At 28.7% G+C, this 19,482-nt stretch overlaps 1 protein-coding gene across 6 annotated transcripts in view; it reads left to right on the top strand.

The window, feature by feature from the left end:
• LOC136982831 (NAD kinase-like) overlaps nt 1-19,482 on the top strand; it is a 62,304-nt gene that overhangs the window by 21,105 nt on the left and 21,717 nt on the right. Inside the window, exon 1 of one of the 6 annotated variants that reach the window (XM_067279361.1) lies at nt 12,256-12,397. The exons of the other annotated variants lie outside the window; for them this stretch is intronic. The gene's annotated coding sequence lies outside the window, so the exon portion shown is untranslated. Of the gene's footprint in view, nt 1-12,255; nt 12,398-19,482 lie in introns of those variants that run through there. 6 annotated transcript variants of the gene reach the window in all.

The following is a 19,482-nucleotide window of genomic DNA, read 5'->3' as shown; positions in this document are numbered from 1 at the left end:
TATTCTAAAGGAGATTTTTATAAAAGTGCAAGTTTTTACGAGTAATCTTACAATACCTTTCTTCCCGAGGTACGTGGCGTCATGGCTCTCTACACTACAGCAGCGGTGCCCAAATTACGACCCCAGGGGTCAAACCCAGCACACAAACATCACTTATAGAAATAGACAATAGATATACTTTTAATATATATTGAATATAAAAACTATTTTAATAAGTTATATATAAGTTACTTATGCGCAATTTGCCCCAACAGCCAAATCGAAAAGTTTGGGCACCACTGCACTGTAGTATTTGAGATTTGGCGAAATTTTCCATTAGTTTTCTAATAAATGGACATTCAAAAGATTTTTGCAGAATCATAATTAATTAACAGGTTTTATTGGATACACACAGGAGATGTATTTACATATTAAAAAGGTACCATAAAATATGTATAAACAAATAGCGAAGATAACATATACGTCCTCAACTGGGGGGAACAAGGCAAGAAGTGATTAGAGACCAGATTTTGGAGGTCTCCTTACCTTACTTCAAGGCAGTACTACTATATGCCTACTTATTTTTTTTATACTGTACGTTCCACTAGAAAGCATTCAGAAATTCTGGAGCAATGATGTTCACATCTTTTAGCTAGACTTGCAATATGACTGGTAAATTTACTGTAATCTGTATTTACTGATTATTCTAGAGAACAATGAAATTGATGATATACTATAAGAATGAAAACCAATACAGTAAAATTATGCAATAATGAATTTGAACGTTTCCAATTGTGTTATAAGACACGAAAAAGTGGAGAGAATCGAATTACATTAACAGCTCTGGGTGATCTTATTACTTCGGATAAGAGAGCAGCCCAAATAATCAGTTCCGAAGGTACGCTCTTAAGCTTACTCGACTCTATGTTTTCATCAACCCTTCATATAAATTTAAGATTAATATGTGAAATATATGAAAACACGATACTAAGCATGTAAAGAAATAAGCTAAATATATCTGTCCTAATTCTAAATTCTCTCATAAATAATAAAAAGACCTATATACCTAATCTAAACTAAAATCTCGATATGAATAATAGTTAAAACGTGTGTCAAGTCGTGTCAAGTACATTCAGACCCCGATTTGCTTGGGGTGACGTTCTTCATATAGCTTGACATAAACTGAAACGACGCGAAACAAAATGTAATTTTCTAAAATAAGCCATTAAAATATCGAAAAGAGATTCCGAAATAAATTTTCAATATACCGTATAATAATAGGTCCTATAAGAAACTGTAAATTGATTTATACTTTTCCACCTTTTATTTAACGGAGGGAAAGTATGGCGATCGGTGAAAACATTACCCCCAAGATCTCAAAACATCGATGAATGTAAAAAAGTTGGTGGTTATATATGAATAGGTGGGTGGGTGACATGATTTTTTCATTTAAATTTTTTTTATTACCTATAGTGATTTCAGAGTTAGTATAGTTTGGCATAGCTTTTACATTATTAGATTTACATTTCTAGAAGGATTCGATATGCTTTGAAACGTTGATATCTGTATACATTGTCAGTTTATAATTCATATCTGTAAATAAGAATTAAAGTGACACTCGTAGATTTTGAAATATATATATATATATAAAATCTTTCCAATAATGTCGAATTCTTTAATTTTGTCAATTTTGTTACTTACTGTAAAATAAAGTTTATTCATTTTTTAAACATAACTTAAATTTCAGAATCAAAATATAAAACGTTTGTGAAGGCCACTTTAATTATAAATTTTATTGCTACTAATTATTGTGTCTAACATTTTACAATATTTCCTAGAATTTATTCATCATTTTTGGAAGTGTGTGGTAATATGTACTTAGTTTATCAATAAAAAAATTCATTCCGGTTTGAAATAATTTTTTTTTTTTTTTTTTTTTTTTTTTTTTTTTGCTATTCACTTCGATCCAGGTCAAGCAGATATTCAAAATACGAAATAATATATCCGGTCCTTATCCATCAGAAGTATACCACTTGAAATTCTGTTGTCATTGTCATTATGAAAAGTTGGTCATTGTCAGTAACAACATGGATTCGACCAGAGCTTCTAGAGAAGTAAGACACATCGAGTCACAACGTTCATCTGGTTCAATATAAATAAATAATTTTTATCGATGAGGATCCAATAGCTTTATTTATTTTAATTGCTATTGATAAATATTAAAATATTTTACATAAAACGGTTTAGTACAGTATAAATTTTATTAAACTACTGATGTTACGAAGCCAGTTTTCCATAAAAAGTCCTCTCGGGAGGCACTCCCCCTTGTAAATCGTCCATGTATTTCGTTGCTTTATCCTATCAATTCAACGATCCTACGAGAATTAGATTAATGAATATTAGATTTTAAACTCTTAAATATTCAATAAGTCATTTTCATTTTAATATTTTCAATAAAAATTTTGCATAAGGGATCTTTAACTTAATCTTTGTATATATTCTTTTCAGATATATTCTGCATAGAAAATATTTATTTCAATGCTATAGTTTCAGGTTCCAACTCTGTTTGATGTTATTAAAAACAACTGTAGAACACGAAAATAACAAAAATGCAGTAACCTATTAAAATAGTTCATCACTTTCTGTTTGTCTTACTGCTTGTTAATATTTTATAAAATTAATTACGATGACTGAACTTTATGTAAATAAATTATTACTAAATATATAAGGTAATTAATTTTGATTACAATAAATTACATACGGTTGGGCTGCAATTTGAAAAAAATTGTAAACCTAAAAATTCCAGTCAGTCTGTTGGTCTGTCTTTCCTTAATCTCGAGAACAAAGTTAGATAAAAGATGAGACCAGATATGAAAACCTTAATGGCAGGAGGCCCAAATTATTTCAATTCAAAAATTTTTCCCATAAAGGTGTTGGATAGATGAACGGCACAACTCTATTGTTACAGAAATGTATGATGTACAGGAGCAAGCCACTATTACTTTGAGGTGGAGAACATATATTTTAAATTAAATAAATTAAAAATATGATTAAAAATTGCAGCCCGGCATTGTGACGATGTCACAATAAATAATTGCTCGTTATATATAGCCTACAATATATTAAATTTATTAAATTATTTAAGCTCGTTTCGAAAAGATTTTCACATTATCGTAAAAGTAATCGTTTTGAAAGTAAGATTACGAAGTCAAGTGTAAGACATTCCAAACAATTAGCCTATTATTTGAGAATATTTTAGTATGAGAGATAAATTAACAATAGATATCACCGTATTAGTATTTGAAGGCATTGACCCGTTTCTTGTTATTGAGTGAAAATATTTTTGAAACAAACATTACATAATGAGTATAGACATATATTTTTTAAATATTTGTTTTCGTTAAGTATTCAATAAAATTTGTTTTTAAATGGGTTATAACAGATAAAATTTTATTGGCCGTAAAATTATAACTAATTATAAATATAATGTAAGGTAAGGTAGGACAGAATCAGACAAAAATTTCTTTTTCACTTTGTTCGTTTATTTATTATCAAAACCGCAGAAAAAGTAGTTCATATTAAAAAGCATTTTTTTAGGCTCCACATTTAAGTACAAACATTTTCTTTGACTAGTATGTAACCAACAAAAAACATTTTGTAAATACCGTCCATTGTCTGATAGCACTCCAGGGCTGAGACATCGCCTGGGGCACAACGAAACATCTTTCTAACAAGGATCAAAAAATTCAAAAGTATATAACTAGGAATTGAACTTATGCCGACTGTCCTCTCTTTCTTTAGTTATAATTGGAGCTGGAACATCATTTTGATTTGATTGGCTCTGAAGAAATGATATCTGAAACCGATGGTTAAAAAACAAAAAAAAAAAAGAAAAAAAAAACGTACTGGCTGCTTTTGAGTGTTTTCTGAAAAACGTAACTTCAGTCTCATTTATCATTCATTGACTTGTGACTTTCCCTGTGTATAACTTCTTGTCTAAATATTCCAATAATCAACATCACGTTGTTCGCAGCTCAGTAGCTAAGAAACATGGCCATGCCACCGTATGGTATATAAAAATATTACAACGATTACTTGTTTAAAGAGACGTAATAAAAGTAATTGAGCTAGAAATGCTAAAAACAGTCAAATTGTCTATTTCATATTGTCTATTTCAAATTGTCTATTTTAGTCATAATAGATTCTGACAAATATGTTCCTGCTTTTGCAAGACATCAACATAAGGTATTTCAGAAACTTTAACTTTCTAGATAGACAATGATTTATAAATGGAAGACCGAAATGCTAATTTAGATAACCTCGGAAGTTGGTGGAGAAAAACGGAAAGCTGTGCTTTGAACGATAATTATGCCTTTTGATCAGTTTAATGTAATAAATATCAATGTGTCTGGAACACATTACTTGTTAGGAAGTATCATCCCAACAGTTATCTGAGAGCACAAATGAAAGTTATGACTAAAATATACTTACCATGTCATTAAGATTTGATTTAATTTAACGAAAAGTATCTCTGTGTACTATTTTAATTTTGTTTTATTTGAAACATACTTGTGTACAGTCAAAAAACTGTAAGAAAATTTTAGGTTGTACAGTATTTTATTCTAATAAAACTAAGTTGTCGGGCAATGAGCTTTGACAAAAATGTGGAGAACGATAGAATTTTTCACAAGAAAACAGGACATCTCTAAAAATTTTGAGAAGTACTGGCATAATATATACTTAAGATTCTCTTATGATGAAAAATATGTCGTTTAGCACAATACCTAAAGTTCTGACATGTTTCAGTGGATCTCTTTTTCCACTTTCTTGCATATTTTAATTAATTCGTCAATGTTTCCTCAAGTAACTATATTTAAACATTTTAATAAATTTATTCTAATACTCTTAAGATTGTCTCGCATCAACTTCACGAATCATTAGGGCTACTCAGAAGGTAACAAAGGCCTGAAGCAAAATACGTATTGTGACCTTATAGAAAATTAAATTATTATATTACATTACCAGAAATAAACGAAAAAAACATTACTATAGGGGCTCTACTTCCCTGGGGCCCAGGAAAATTTGTTCTTTTTGCCCTCGAATTACAAGCGATTGAAATTTTTCTGTTCTTACAATTCAAAAATTGTTACAAATATTTTAAACTATTGATATTTTCGAGAGAAAACAATCCTTTTTATTTTGGTCACACTTCTGTCTAATTTGCAGAAGTTTTCTTTCAATGATTTAAAGATTATTACACTCTTCAGTTCAGTCGATTATCTATTATCGTTTGACAGATGTCATTTGCTGTTTTCTGATTATATCCAATCAATAGGACATGTCTACGTGATGATGAATTCTGTTGAAAAAACAGAGCTGGAGTAATCATCGATTCGGTCAATACCTCATAACTGTACGTTTTATTCACTTATTTCCATATTGTTCGTACTCATGTAGCCTAATTGAGTTAGAACATTGTTCATCCATCCTAATATAGAAAATAATTTTCTGAATTTTTGTCAATATAAGAAAATGTTTCTTATTTTGTCAGCATCAGTGTGAATCCGCAAACACTGTGTATTGAGTGAAACCGTAGCCTAAATATTAGGATTTTTCCAAAACCAACACGCAGAAATTTCGTCTTTCGGAAGCGGAAAGACGAAATTAAATATGTATGATTTGTATTTGATAATGTAGAAAATGTACAATTTTGTTGGAAAACATTATATATACATTATCAAACACTCCAAGTCAAACTCACTTACAATAAGTTCGTCAATATTTTAAGAATATAAGCTTAATAAATTATTTTCGGAAGAATACAACAGAAAAATTTCGTGTTACTTATGTAAATTTGTGTTACTTCTCAACGATTTATAATCACATATGTTCGTGAGCACCATAGATAGAACCTAATCGATAGACTTGACAGCGACGAGTATCGAGTGAAGTCTACTGATCAGCATTCTACAGTATATTTAATGAATTTGAAATGACTGATGGCACCGGAAGTAATTAAAAAACGACTGAACTTTCGATGACTAAAGTACAATCAAATCGACTAACCAGATGACATTTTCTAAGCTTTGAAATGTTATTAAAATTATATATGCTGATTATATACACATGTTATTATACACATGTGATTATATACACATGTTAATAATATGCTGTTGTATGTTAGTATTGTAGGTAGAAACATCTTTAATAAGTTATAAAAGGGACAGCGATTTAGACTGCTATTAAGTCTATAGTACAAATTTCAGAAGCATTTAATATTTTGCATAATAGTAAATCGATTGTGATTAAGAGTAGCCTATATGTCGCCTATTCTTTGTCTGTTTTGAGTGAGTTTGAGTAAGATTTAAAATTTATAAACTTGTTTACTTTTTATTTTTCTAAACAATGATTTTATATTCTGCGCTATGTGTATTAAACTGTATTTGTAAACAACATACCTTTAAATACTTTAAAATTAGTAAACTTCAGTTAGAAGTCATAAAAATTTAACCATATGTGGACTGTTTAAATCGTCGGCTTTCAATTTATTACAGTGTTAATACTGTAAGGCAAAAATGCTTTCAGATTGTAAATAGTTAAAGTATTGGGAAGACGTTGCTATTGTGTGTCTTCTGGCATCAAATTACGAGTTAGAATTACTGTATTTAATTGAATAATGTTTCAACGTACAGTGTACATAAACTTATAAATTGATTTTTATCAGTAAAATTATTAAGCGTTTAGATATAAAGCGATTAAATTTTATAGTAATTGGTTTAATGCTGCAATTAATATTATATTAAATAATTAGTTTAATAATAATAAATTTTATTATTTTCTGATTGTAATAATATAAAAGTTTTATGTTATTTATGCCGTTAATGAAAGATTTAAAGAAATGTGCATATTTTAATGCAAATATCAATTCAAATTACTGCAGTGTATTATATATAAAATTTTGTTTTACAAATTAATTTATATATTTGTCACTAGATGGCATGTATGAAAATTACAATCAAATATTATTATTATTATTATTTATTAATTAATTAAAATAATAACGAGTAATTTTAATACCATATTAATTTATTATATATATATTCTTAAGTCTTGCTCTATATAATATATGCCCACGAGAGACTAATCGATTTATCTGGGGGGAGGGTCGATACATTTCTAGAGATCGTTTGGAGATCAGTAGACAAATTTATAAATAATTGATATTTTAAAAAAATTTAATAAAATAACACACAATTTTGAATTTTAACTTTAATAAAATGATTATAATTAATTATTTCATCTCATGTGTATTTTATTTTCATTTTATATCATCAGAGAATGGGTTCGGCGAATTAAATCTAATTTTTAAAGAGAATCGATAAAAAATCTCGAGAATCCCTGATACAGATCTATAAAAATTTCAACATTATATACACTAATTGAATCTGTATCGTTTGATCTACTACAGTGGGACGATATCATAATTAATGAGACGTTACTTCTCCACTATGCAAGATATAATTTCTTCTACTTGTATAAGTAGTGGCGCGTTATAGCTTCGGAGGATCCAGACGAATTTGAATTAGGGAGCTCCTTGTACAGTGATGACTTCCGACATTTTTCTTTGGGGAATTTTTTTGGAAATATTTTCTTACAAAAGATTGGTTTGGGGGTCTCAAGGCAATTGCCCGAGACCCTCTTTGTGGGTCTCGGGCAATTGCCTTTTTTGTCCATAGGACAATGCGTATAAGACATTTTTCATTAAATATTATTAATTAATAACGATTTTAAAAAAAATGCATCGACTGTATTTATCTTGATTTCCAATCTTATTCCTAACTCTTAATACGTAACGACTAATTTTCGTATTCAATCTTTGCTTACTACGTTAAGTACTTTTTATGAGTTATTTGTAACTTTAAAGTATGATTATTTTACTTAATATCATAAGATATAGATCCCATTATTTATTATATTTATTCTTTTCGCTTTCACATATTTATTATAAGACATATTTATTCTTTTCGCTTTCATATATTTATTATAAGACGCGTTGCTGTGGCTCAAAATGTATCTATTATAAATGTATAACACTTCCCCCGCGGGGGAGTAATTTCGAAAAATCCCATCTTTGTGTACATTCTCTTGACGTATCCTATTAAAACGTAATCAAAACGCAAAAAACCGCATCTAAAATAGTATAATAGAAGCCGAGTTCGTCACGGTAAGCCTTAATCCTGTCCCTCTCCCCCGCGAAGGGGGGGAATTTCGGCATTTATATTATATAAAAACACGCGCGTATTCGAATGCAACGTTGTGTCAAAATTTTGAAAACAATCGGTGAAGAATTTTCGGAGATTAGCTGTTAGGAACAAACGAACATGTACATTTTTATTTATATAGATTATTATATGTTATTTACACTGCAAATGTGAAATGTTTTAGCTTCCTTTATTTTATTTTTAATTTAACTGAAATAAAAGATTTAAACGATTTATATCAACTAGTTTACTATTTACCTGATAATAACACTGATTGATTTTTGTACAAGAAAATCCAGCAATGAGTTGCGTAACTTTCCCAGCAAAACATCTAAACATTGTGGTGGCGCCATCCGTTATGATATTTTATTTAAAATAATTTTTATATATTTAATTATAATAAAATGACTTAATTTTGTGGGTAATTTCATGATAAATTGTAAATGCTAATAACAAGTAAAATCTTCATTAAGTCCGACCCCATTCGAGAAATGATACGTGACCCCTGTACCTACCCACTCCCTCGACCTTTAACCACTAAAATTTAATATTATCAATTCCCCTAATACACAAATGTCCCTGCAAAATTTCAGAAAATTGCAACAAAAGACAGGAAGTGAGTGAACAAAACCATGCTCCCTACACCTACACATAAACAGGGAAAAAAATCCCCAAATTATTTTCTATTTTTCGATCTTTCGAGGTTTTCTGAGTACAGAAATTGTAAAAATCTTGGTTATTTTTTGATCGATTGCCACACTCTCCCTCTGTTTTATATAACAGCTGGAAAAGTAAAAATGGAACATACAACTTCAAATACGACTTCTAAACCTTCTGGAAGAAGGTTTGGAAGTCGTATTTGACGAATAGTTTAGTAAATATCCATAATCAGTTGCGATGCTTTTAAAAAAAATCCAGCGAAAAACTTTTTATATTTTTAATTATTATAAAATGGCAAAAAAGCTTAATTTTAATGGGCGGGGTGAGTTTTATAAAAAATTTTAAATGCTAATAACAAGTAAAATCGTCATTTAGTCCGACCCTACTGACGACCCATTTATCTTCCCTTTAATCACCAAAATTTAATAGCAATAATCTCCCTAGTACACAAACTTCCTTGCAAAATTTCAGAAATTTTTGACAAAAGGCACAGGAGTTATTCAGCCTGAAAGAGGATGAGCAAAATCGTACCCCCTTACACACTAACATTCATATATACAGTAAAAACCCGGACTTTTTTTTTTTTTTTTTTTTTTTTTGCATTTCTCGACGTTTCGAGGTCCTCCTGAGTCAAAAAATGTAAAATATGTGGGACATATATATTACATTAATTTATTTAATATGGGGGACATTTTTGACCGATTGCCATACCATCCTTCGGTTATAGGCTATATAACAGCGGGGGAAAGTAATAGTGAACATTTATTTAATATTGTTTTTATTATTGCTAAAAAAGTTAATTTTTGGATAATCTATTGTTGTTTTTTATTGTTAAAATTTACAAAAGTTTCAGATTTAGTATTTTTTCTAATTATATCGAAATAAAATGCGTATCAATGAACAAGAAACATCGATCAAATCGTGTAATACTTTCGAGTATCAGATTAATACACTACACAGAAATCTGTCAGAATTCGATAAATAACTGAGTAAATTCAAAAAGGAACATTAAATATAATTTGATCTTTATTCTAAATAAATTATATTTTTATTTAAAGAAAGAAAGAAGAGAGCAAATACTAAATAAATTTGAAAATGTATTTAAAGTTTGAAATTTTCACAAATTTATTTTTCATATAATAATATTTTGTCCATGGATATATAAATATTGAATAGCAATTTTTTACGTTTATATATGTGTTGAAAGTTGACATTTAGTCTCATTCAGGCATTCAAATTTCATTAGTAATGAAACTCCATCTTTCTCTTGTTCGCAAATACTAATTTTTATTACAGATTTGAATTATTTTCCAAATAAAGAACGTAAGTTTATGTCGGGAAGTACTTAAAACTCAATAACAACGAAATACTACCCCTTAAAAATAAGCCACAAAAATAACTCTCAAGCAAAAAAATTTCCCATAACACTAACTTTTTGTCGCATTATCAATGAAAGACGCAATGACCTGTCGAGCGCAACAACCCTTTAAAGAAATTTCACTCGCGCAATTACAGCGATTAACAATCCGTATAATATTCTACGTAAAAAAAAACCAAGCCTCATCTCTGATATATAGAAGGAATTAAAATTGTTAAAAGTTCTTTGTTTGCAAAACGGCAATTTTTATTCCCATGATAGTTTCGCATCCTTTATTTTCTCTAAATATCCAATGCGTAAAAGTTAACAATGACCTAAATAATGCGAGGTCAGGACCTTGTCCTCTTCTTTCATTCAGTCTCGATCAAGAGAAGAGGTGAGTCGTGAAAGTTTTCCGTGTGAAAAAGTCATTCCACTAAGGATTGTATCGTTCATAAAAAAAAACTTGACTTTACCTGAGAATTTTCTTTTCTGAATTTATGCTCCAACAGATTTTGGTTTGACGAATTAATCTGCAATGGGGCCCATCTTAAAAAAAAAAAACAAAAACAAAAAATAAATTTGTCGGATCTGTGCCACAGTATGACGTAACAAAACTACCTTAAGGGTAATGGACTAGAGATGGAAATCGAGATTCTGCTCAAATAATTAAAAAACTAAAATGTCTGACCCGATTTTGGTCATAAATCATAAAACACCCTACAGTTACTTTCTAAGAGGGGGGTGGAAAACTTGATAAAAAGTAATGTCACCTTGAAAAAAGTGTCATTTGAGACAAGACTTCTATCATTATCTGTAAATTCCTAGTTAAAAAGCGTAAGTGTGGCGCAAAATCTCGGTTATATACGAGTATAAACAAGAATAGAAACCCCGTCAAAGAATTTCCACCAATGATTATCGAAAACCTCCAAAGGGTCGTCCCGCCCCGTCATGTGTCCTATATATTGCAAGGTGCGCAACATCAGATCAATAAAGTATACAAAAGTAAGCGAGTGTAACCCAATTCTGCGACTGTGTGACCTATATGTCCCAAGTGTCTACTTTCTCTTCGGTGCGTCACAAGTTACGTAGCTATGCCTTCAGCTTCACATCCCGAATCTTCGCCATCCGCCATGTTATTACAAGCTTTAGCTGAAATGGCCCTCAATGGATTCTGGTAAGTAAAACGCCATCTAACGGGCTTTGTGATGTCACCGCTCCTTTTCAATTGGTTGCAATCGCGTTTGCTGTAGCGTCATGGGTGTCAGTTATAGTGTTAATCTTCAACTCCATCTTAATATTGCCATTTAAAGTGCTGGTAAGTTTGTAAACAAATTTTTGCTGTATTTTTAAACGAAAATGAAACGGAAAAATTTTCTAGGAGTTAATGTAAACGGTTTTGAACCGCACCATAAAATCGAATGTTTTTACGGTTTATCAAACTGCTAGGAATTCATCAAAAAAAAAAATTATATTTTTTTGTTACTTCATAACTTGTGTCGACATTCAAACTAATTACCCGTTGTCGAATGTCACAATTACAGAGAGTGACGTAATTGTTTGTATCATCTATGTGAAATAATGTTTTACCGCTTTTTTAACATCAAACTAGGTGACACTGTTATAAAATTGCATAAAAATTCATAAATTTGGATATTATTTTTATAATAAGAGCTGAAAAAGCTACATCAATGTTTTCAGCTACGAAGTTTCGCAAGTTTTAAGGGGAAAAAATGCGAAAAATTCGAGTTTCCTTCGACTTTTTATAGTTTCCTACTTGCTTAAAAAACCTCAATTTTTTTCTACTAAAGAAACGTAACTTTTCAAACCCGAGTAATTAGCAAGATAAAAATGACAATTTTGATATGTTTAAAGCCTTTAACATCAGATAAAATCGCGTTCACAGTAGCAACCAGTTGAACACGTGACTGTAACCTCATCGAATCGATGTACCACTCATATTCAACCAATCAAGATTAAGTTGATATGACGTCAAAGTCTTACCTATTGGAAGTACTATTGGAAGAATGTAACAACAATCATCTTAAAGGACCATGTGTACAGAACGTAGTGCCTGTTGGAGGTATCAAAGCATACTCGGGATAAAATGTTATTCAGTACAGCAAGAAAATGAAATCGAGTAAGTACCCAAATCTCCATATGTTTACCGAATTGGGTGTGGTGCTTTAACAATCATTAAGGCACGACAAGGTGGGGCACTAAGTAGACAAAATATTGATGTTGCACCCATGAGGTCATTAACCTCTTCGAGATATGATGAATTCCCACAGAACAGGACTGTATTGCAGTGAAGATGTGTATGTAGTTACTTTGTAAACATGACTATACTTTAAAGTTATGGAAAAATTGTTTTTTTTTTTTTATTAGATAGCCTCATTTACGAATGAGTCATTAGTCGATTGTTGCTTGGATGCACTTGACAGGTGATCGATACTTATGAGAGACAGAGAGAGAATTTTAACGAAAGATATCTTAACGATGGACGAAGTAGACGCATTTTTCTCTCCCCTTCCAAAGAATGTTGTCCTCAACTGGTTATATAACGTATAATAATAGATCTAGCTGGAGGGGCTTGAAATTAGTGTGTTAGCTTGTGCTTTACTAGCTTTAGTTACTTTAGAAATAACTGAAACCTGTCATGCAACATTAAACAATAAGCTGCGAGCGCCCATGTTTTAATAACATTACGAAAACCTTCGGATATACTCGTAATTAAAAAACGAATCTCATCTAACCAACCAATGTACGGTTTTCTATCAAGTGATTTCGCTTAATTTTCGGAATATTTTCAGTTTAATGAAGAATAAGAACGAATAAATTTTCAAAAATAGCATGACAAATTGTCATAATATATTTTTGTCAACGATGTTTTGAAATAAAACGAGAACGCAAGTAATTTTTTCGGCTACAAATAAAATTATAGGTTATTATGCAAGGATCAATTAGTAATTTTCTTATGTTTATATACATCTAAACTACTGTATAATATGTAAAAATTTGTATAACCTTCATCTTTTAATTAATATTTATAGCGTTGCTAAATACAGTGTTTATGCAACGCATGTTCAATCATTAACCTTTGATAGGTATAAATAAATTAAATTCCAAGATAATAATAATGATATCAGTATTCACAGCTCATAATTAATATAGAAAATAGTTAGAAATTGAACTTTAGTTACTCATGAATACTCGAAGCCTGCAATGAATAGGACAATTGTGAGCCTCATAGATTTACCGGTCACAGAGTTTACGATTGGTAAACTCGTGACTAGTTCAATGTAGTTCACTTTTTCATAGTTTATTATAAATGGGAAAAGCAAAATAAAAACATAAAAAAAAACTTAAACTAACATTCTAATAATTGGCAACAATTCAAAATCATGAAGGAAATTCGCCATTTTGTCCAAGGTCAAACTTTTATAATTTGACTTTCCTACAAATATTTTATGCAATTGAATATTCCAAAACTAGTTTTGTGATAGTACACTTTCATAATTATCTATTTTTTTTCTTCCAATGTATTATAAAAAAAATCTAAAGCAGAGTTTTTGAAAGATAAATTGAAGCGTTATTACCTTAAATTGAAACTCAGTTCTCTATTCAAGCGAATATTTCAGAAAGAATTAGCAATTATAATTCAATTTTAAATTGAAAACATATTAAATGATATTATTTTTGAAATATCTTAATACAAAACATGCCATATTTTACACATTGTTTACTGGGCTTCTTAAGAAGGATGCTCATAATTAACAAGTAAAACTATTTTATGAATTAGATGATTTCATCGATATATTTCCTCTTTCGTTTTTAGTTATTTCTCAATTATGATGATTAAAAATGGTAGTATTTTCAATTTTTTTTTAAATTAAAAATTCGATTGAATGACGTAAATCCCCAAATAAACTTCCAGCTTCTAATTAGAAATATATACGCCGATATAAATTAATAAAACGGAATAAATCTAATTAATTTTAAAGTAATCGATACCATTCATTAGTTTAAATAACTCGCGAATTCGTGCCTAATCAGCATTAAAGAATACGTTTTCCATAATAATGTTTAAAACATTAAAAAAAGGTTACGTAAATAAATTAACGAAGCAGAAACAGTTATCGTAATTATTATTTAATATTTCATTCACAAGTTTTTAAATTAATCAAGATTAAATTGTATTCATTTATAATTATTTAAGTTATAAAGAAAGTATTTTAAATTTTATTAATGTCTCCCCATAAATAGTATAGAAGTGAACGAAGCAGCATGCACTAAATCGTATACACGTGTTAGTTATGGCAAACGATTTCGAAACTAAATTTACAGCGACCTCATTTTTGACAAGAAAAATTAAGAACATATATTTTAACATCTATAAGTGCTTATTTATGTATTTAAAAACTTTATTTTACAACTAACGAGGTTAATTTCTAACCAATTTTCATTTATTTCAAAAATCTGTTTTCCTTCTCACAGGATTTTTTTTATTTTTTGTTACTTAACTGTTCTGTTTAAAAGTAACATCAATTTTTAAAATTAATTTTCATAGAAATTATTCCATTTTACCGGATTTTTTTCCTTATTTATTTATTTAAACAGCTGTAATCAGAAATAAATAAATCGTTTTCGTCATTCGCATACCGAAATTTATTACATTACGCGTGTATTTCGCGATTTTTCTATAAAAAATAATAACATTTGTAATAATTTATTATTTAATAATACATTTTATGAGTTAAGAGAGTCAGTTTATTTCCGAAAACGTGTACAAAACTATATCATTATACGTTTCGAACTCGTTTATCGTCGAGAAATAGGGAAAATTCATTTATTATTCGAATTATATTGTATAGAATTTCACATTTAATATAAATTATGCTTGAAATTTAGATAATTTTGTACTTTTTGGAAGGGAAATGTGTATAAATCTCATATAGTTTTAAACAATTTCCTGTTTTCAAGCTTAATTTAGTAAACTTAATGTCAATTATCATGATTTCCAGATAATGTATTTAAAATTGATTGAATGATTTCTATTATTAATACAGTAAAACCTATCTAAACATAACCTGAATAAAACGGAAACATATGGAAAAAATTTTCGGTATCGTGAGATTCTGTCTTATACAAGTTTTTCTGTACAAAACTGCTAATAAATAGTAATTTTGCACAGAAAGACCTGTGCAAGACGGCATTTCACGGTATTCAAAAACAGCAATATAAATTCCTGTTTACTTTTTAAAACATTGTTTTCCTTCCTCTTAGGATGTGATCAGAGTAAACAAAAAATATTGCAGCTATAACAGAAATAACACATTTCCTCCCCCCTATTTATTTAAAAATAAATAAATAAATAAAAATTACTTTTTTCTATAATTTTCAGAAGCACTTAATGACGACATTTGATGATTTTGAAGGTCAAAAATTTTTACTTATTTTTCCTAGTAAAACTGAAAGTAAAGGGGATTGTCCTCATTAAATCGGTGTCAAGTTATTTTTTTTTTTTTCTAATTTTGTTTATATGAATAAATTAGTAGAGAAAAATTCACTTCGTGAGAACAAAACATCCATTTTACGAATCGTGACCTTGCCTTTAGTAATGTAATTTAATGTACTCGAGAACTTAAGATTTATATACTGTATCTCACTTGATCATTATCATTATCATTGCCCTTATGAGAAATGGTAAGGAACGTGTCCTATATACCCTGAACTTAGACACTTAAAATCTAAGTATTTTCCACCAAAATCTGCGCTATTCTCTATAATTTTCAAAATAACAAAAAATGCGTATTTTCTGTTACAAAAATACATGTATATAGATGAGAAAAAAAACCATTTTAAAAAGATATTTTTGACTTTGATACAAGCGCGTGTTTCGTTTTATTTTTAAATTATGCTAATATATTCTCTCATGAGATAGTTTCTGAGAAAAGGGAAATTGTTTTTGATCACGTGATAACGAGTCAAACCAAATCGTTACCGTTTCCTGCATTCACAATGAGATTTAAGGCTGAAAAGAAACGTCCGACGTGAAGAATCTTCACAGATTTTTTAAAAATCAAGTATATTTTTAATGGTAAAGGTTAGATTTATATTTAATATTCATTTTTAGCATTTTTCCTCTACGTTTTTCCTTATATAAAATTATTATTATTATTATTTAAATTTTTAAGCTTTATATTCTTAAAATAAATTTTTAATTATATTTATATACGGGCTAAAGTAACAAAATGTATTATTGTAGTGTATACAATAGTGTACACTATAGATTAAAATTAATTACGTAAAATATTGTTCGTGAATTTATTTTCATTTTATATCGTTAGATGGTGCTGTTATAGTTTAAATGTTTTTTTGAAAAATTAATAATGTTATAATGGATTTTTTTAATTGTAATTTTACAAAGTTATGTACATAATTGCATTTATAAATTTACATTCCGTTCGTTATCAATTTTTTATGAAATATTAACCATAATTTTATCGGTGCAGTATTTTTATTCAAATTATAGTATTATTTAAAGTATTAAATTAGTGTATACACACTAATAGTATTAAACTATATAGTATAAATTAGTATTAGTGTTAATTAGTAAATAAAATATAGTACTAAAGTAGTGTATACCCACTAATTTAGACTACAAAGTTATAGATTATTGTACAATTATACATATTATGAATACATTTTTTTTACAATTATAAACACTATAGATTTTTTAACGTGCGTTTTTCATTAAGAACAATTTTAATGACAAAAACTTAAATTTAGAATTATTTAACTGAAAACATTATTAAAATGAAAAGAATGAGATTTCCCGTCTAATGTATAATCTTGGATTTGTTTATGAGGAAAGAGATATGATGTTATCCTGATTTTCCCCATGTAGATTATACACATTCATGTTTATGAGGTATTCATATGCAAGACTCATTCATTCGTTTCAAGGATACTTTATTCTGAAAATTGAAAAGTCACATTGAATTAAGGAAGAAATGTATTTGTTACGTATGATTTAATGCGCGTAATAAATTATTAATAATTATTTTACTATCACAAAACATGGCAGCTAAATGTTTCATCTAAAAGTTGTCAACCAAACTTTTTTTTATTTATAAATTAATGATACTCATATGTATACATGTTCCTACTATAGATAATGATCAGTTTACTATCGATTCACATTCAGGAATAGAAAACAGGTTATTTGTAAGTTCTCGTTTACTTCATATATAGGATTAAGATAACAACTTATTCATGTGGCCGAATAGATCTGTATTCAGGAGTTATATTCAGCAAGAGATTTATATTTAGGATCAACTGGTCTGAAAATATATATATAGGCTTATACTGTATATAGTTCATTCCATAACATTTATTAGTTTAGTGATTAGGCTTTATTTTAAAACATGAATAGATCCATTCTTCAGTTTAAGATATCATTTTCGTAGACTAATATATGCTATGAAACAAGTTCGTGAACAAAGGATTTTGGGAGTTTAACCTCTTTCATTTGTCAATTCAAACAGAAAAATGTTACTATGTTAATAAAACAGTGCATTGTGTTTATTTTGGAGCCGTTCAATCAGTGACGCATTATCTTTTGGGCAAAAAATGCAATTGCTCTAAGCCCCACCAATCTTCTATACTGTAGTAAGAATATCAAAATTTAAATTTTGGCCATATCTAAACCCTATATTGTCAGTGTGGCGCATACGCAGGGTGCACTGACGCAATGCAAAACTTACCTGCCATGAAATCGCGTTAAAACGCGAATGAGGAACCCGCGGATTCTCCCAAAAATTCTTTGAATAAAAATATTTGAAGTCAACACTGTACGTGGGGCCCCTTAATTCAAATTTTCCTGAGCCCTCATAAAGCCAGTGGGGGCCCAGCGTTAGCGCGAATGCGTTCAGTTTTTTAGTCTACTATATTCTGTTTCTATTTACCTAAATTGTAAAAACTAATAAATTATTGTTTGAAAAATAACGTGTTTCTTAAAATTCAACCCGTTTAAAAATCCTTTGCACGGGATGCAATGTAAATATTCACTTTCACCGTGAGCAAGGCCATATTAAAGTGTGTTGTAAAAAGTTTACACATGCTAGCTTAAAAGCTCGGTTTTAAATAATATTATTGTTTATTAATATTTTAATTAACATTGAAAATATTAATACCGTGAATTGACCAGATTTCATTATTTACAATGTCTGAATTATCAATAGATAAGTGAAGATCACTAACTATGTAAACACAATAAGTCACGCTGTATTAGAACCTTCACAGTAAACGCATGATTGCGCTGAGAGTCGAATATTTAATTATAAAAACTTTAAGATTTTACGTTTCATATTTAACTACCAAAGAAAAATAATCCTTGCAACACAGATACTGTGAAATATATAATGAAAATTTATACTATATATTAATGATAAGTTATATAAATAATGACCTGTATAAAGACCTCTTTATGAAAATAACTACATCAAATGAATACAATTACCAGTTATTCTGCCTTTACTGCATTTTAATTTAACATCAAAGACTAAAAAATCTTGCAAATAATTTTGTAAGTTTTTACTTCATTAAGTATCAAGAATTTGCTTATAATATCAAAAATGCAAAGTTAAATACAAATATTTATAAATACAAAATATTATTTTTATTAAAAACTTACTTGTTAGAAGTATTATTGATAAGTGGAATTTATTTATTTCGTGTAAAAATTTAAATGATTTCTTTCAAACAGAACAAATATCGAATTAAATTTTGATTATTATATGCCAAATTTATAGTTTAAAAGGTAAGAATTAGAATTCAGTTTATTCACATCGAAGGCTATTGATTTCAAAAATTTATGTAGGTCACTTATAGATTATATTTCTTTATTTCGTTTTCAATGGTTTATTTAATTAATATATATATTTCATATAATTCATATTAAGAATATTTTTGCTTTTTCAAAGTAAAATCTTTTTAGAACCCATTAAATTAAAGTAAATCTAATTCTGTTTGTAAAAAACAGAATTAGATTTACTTACTTTAATTTTATCTTCTTCACTCTTTAAATTTATATTTGTGGATTTTGTGACAAATAGCAATAAAGAAATTCATAAAAGAATTAAATATTACGACAATATTTTAATAGTTTGCGACTAATAACATTTTGATTATTGTTTTAAATTTGTTTTGGATTAATTTGAC

Source organism: Centruroides vittatus, unplaced genomic scaffold (genome assembly GCF_030686945.1).
Source record: "Centruroides vittatus isolate TY-2023 unplaced genomic scaffold, ASM3068694v2 contig_864, whole genome shotgun sequence".
Lineage (NCBI taxonomy): Eukaryota > Metazoa > Arthropoda > Arachnida > Scorpiones > Buthidae > Centruroides > Centruroides vittatus.
The sequence above is the reverse complement of the archived record's forward strand: the minus strand, read 5'-3'. Positions and strand labels throughout refer to the sequence as shown.